Source organism: Empidonax traillii, unplaced genomic scaffold (assembly GCF_003031625.1).
Source record: "Empidonax traillii isolate 1590-97213 ecotype Southwest subspecies unplaced genomic scaffold, ASM303162v1 scaffold2857:size17464, whole genome shotgun sequence".
In the NCBI taxonomy this organism is placed as follows: domain Eukaryota; kingdom Metazoa; phylum Chordata; class Aves; order Passeriformes; family Tyrannidae; genus Empidonax; species Empidonax traillii.
This window is the reverse complement of record NW_020958050.1, coordinates 14,789-17,464: the sequence shown is the minus strand read 5'-3', so window position 1 is coordinate 17,464 and position 2,676 is coordinate 14,789. Positions and strand designations below refer to the sequence as shown.

Here is a 2,676-nt window from a genome sequence, read left to right as displayed (position 1 = left end):
AGAGGTAACCAACACCAAGGTCATTCTTGAATGACGTATCACTGGGAAACAGCTGAACTAATTTCTGCAGAGTAATCAGGGAACCCCTCATGCGACCTGATTTGATTGAACAAGACTTAATTACAACTGCAGATATGAGTAACAGTAGCAAGGCATTTACACAACATCTAAGAAAACACAAATCAGAGCCAAGTGCTCCACTTTCACTAACGATCAAGAAGGAGAAGTTGAAAAAGCTTGTGCAGCTACGAGCACATTCAACTGCTTGCTTGTCACTGGGGTTTAGTAACACCAGGAGTATTTCAGGGAATCATTGCAAGTGCACATCACGCAGTGTTATGGTAGCCTCTTGTGGAGAACCCTTTACAGTGCAGCAGTAACATTATTTAAGCTTTGATTGCTTTATCATACACAGATATCAAAGCACTCAACATAATTAAGTAAAGATATAATAATAAACTTAATCTTAATTAAGAAATTAAATGCATTTCTAGCATTAAGTAATAGTTCTACTTTACTTCCATTACTTATCATGGAAATTTATTATGCTTTATGAGCTTAAAATTAAGTATGTTCCTCAGCTTCCTAGAAGAGGTCTTGCAAAGGAACAGAAAGAACAAAATAAGTTGATATTAAAAATCCAACCCATGAGAACAGAACTCTTTACTGTAAAGTTGATTGTGCCTTATATTCTAATCAGCATTTCTCATATATCACGAATTGAGATCTAAACCTACAATCTACACCAATGTTATCTCCAAGTTCACTTCCACTCTTCTCTGTTTACTGAAAGTTTATTCAGGATATGTTTACTCTGCTTATGCCATTAATTCCCTCTTGATTTTCTTCAGCTTCAGTAGAAAAGGAAGACTTTCTTCTTTCCTTGTCAATAAAAACTGACACTTCTCATCATATCTTCTCGTAGCATTTACTGCAGCTTTCTACAGGCACTATTATCCTACAAGCAAATTATAGACACCAGTTTCCTAGAAAAAATTTCAATAACTTTTTTTTCTTTAGCATTTCAGATATTAGGAGGACAAGGCCTATGAAAAATTCAATGGAATTGGCATTTTAAGTCCTTAGTGACCTCTTGAAAGTCTTGCTCACACAACTTCCATAATTTTTACACCACCCTCAAAACTTACCAAGGAACTGCTGCCTGTCTGCTTCTCGTTTCAAGCTGAGCTTTATCAGATCTGAAGGGACATTTGGCAGACTAACCACCTCATCGTAGGTGTTGATAGCTTGTTGCAGCATCTCATTGCTTCTCATTTTCTCAGCTAAGTCATCTTCAGACTAGGAAGAATCACAAAACCATAATTAGAACACATAATAATTCGTTAGTCTTAAAAATAACTGGGAAGACACATTAGAATTATCTAATGTTCTTGTTTCCTACAAATTGTTTGAAAGCAGAAGTACAAGAAAACTTGCACCTAATGTAAACATACATTACCACAGATTTTTGACTAATATTTGTAGAATTCACAATTTATGCTTTCAAAAATACATGAAGCAATCTCTTTAATAATATGGAAGAAATGCTAAATTTTGCCTATGGACCATTTGTATACAAAGCCTCACTCTTGCAGCAATACACAGATCAACAAACATTTCTTTCATCTATTCTGACAAATTTATTTACACTCTTTCTTAGAAAATGAATTAGGAATTGCCTTTCCTCTTGCATATGTTGATAGAATATCTACCCTACACCTCTGTCAAAACTTAAACTGGCTCATCAAATTCAGAAGCAGACCAAAGGATATATGAGCTCTCTACAGTGAAATTACAGTTTCAGTGAACCTAAGAGAAGCTATAACTGATTTCACCTGTCGTAAGGCATTTTCATAATCTGCTTCAACAGCTGAAAAAGTAAGATTATGTCTCAAATGCAGAATTTTTAAAGGTTTACTTTAAATTTTTTATATAAATGCATGAATTTTCATGTGTTTAATGCATCCTTCCCAAATACTTCTATATTTATTGGCTTATGTTCTTTTTTAAGTCAATTTGCAGAGCATGGTGAGCACTACAGGTGCAGAAGCAGCTCTTGATAGTCTATTTAAATTCACATATGCATTAATTGAAACTGCTTCAACTGTGTTTGCTGCATATGCTGTAGCAAGTACCTGGAATCTTCTTGCCCTTCTGTCCTTTAATTTTTTTTCCTTGAGTTGCTTTGAAATTGAGTATGTGAAGCACCAACCCATATGGTTACTCGGCCAAACAGTTCATCAAGCAGCCTTCAGAGATACCTCCAGAAATCAGTTTTAAACAATAATTATTTTTTCTGATGTACATTCACTAGGAAATTTGACTTTCCTTTTTTCAAGGACAAAGATTTGCTTTGCTGTGCATCAAGTGCTTGTGTGACAGTATTTTGGATATTTAGCATGACTTATTAACCAACTGAAAACTGGTTGACTCCAATTCAAGTGCCTGAGTAATTGTCTAACAGCACAATTCCTTCCTACAGTGAGGGCTTCATTTTGTTCATCTTGATTAACATGAATTCGAGTCTTTTTTATTCCTAGTGCAATAGGATTATTCTACTATTAATGAAAATTAATGCAGAGTTTATTTTATGCTGTATTTTGGTTGACTTTTTTTTTTAGGGGGAACACCTGAAACACAACTCCCCCCCCCCCAAAAAAAAAAAAAAAAAAAAAA

General features: G+C 34.6%; 1 long non-coding RNA gene across 1 annotated transcript in view; it reads right to left on the bottom strand.

Moving 5' to 3' along the window:
• The window catches only part of LOC114072264, a 5,781-nt gene continuing 3,105 nt past the window's right edge, over nt 1-2,676 (bottom strand). The window contains exons 3-4 of the long non-coding RNA XR_003574150.1: nt 1,149-1,299; nt 1-96 (exon numbers count right to left, since the gene is read on the bottom strand). This is a non-coding gene — a long non-coding RNA (uncharacterized LOC114072264). The remainder of the gene's footprint in view (nt 97-1,148; nt 1,300-2,676) is intronic.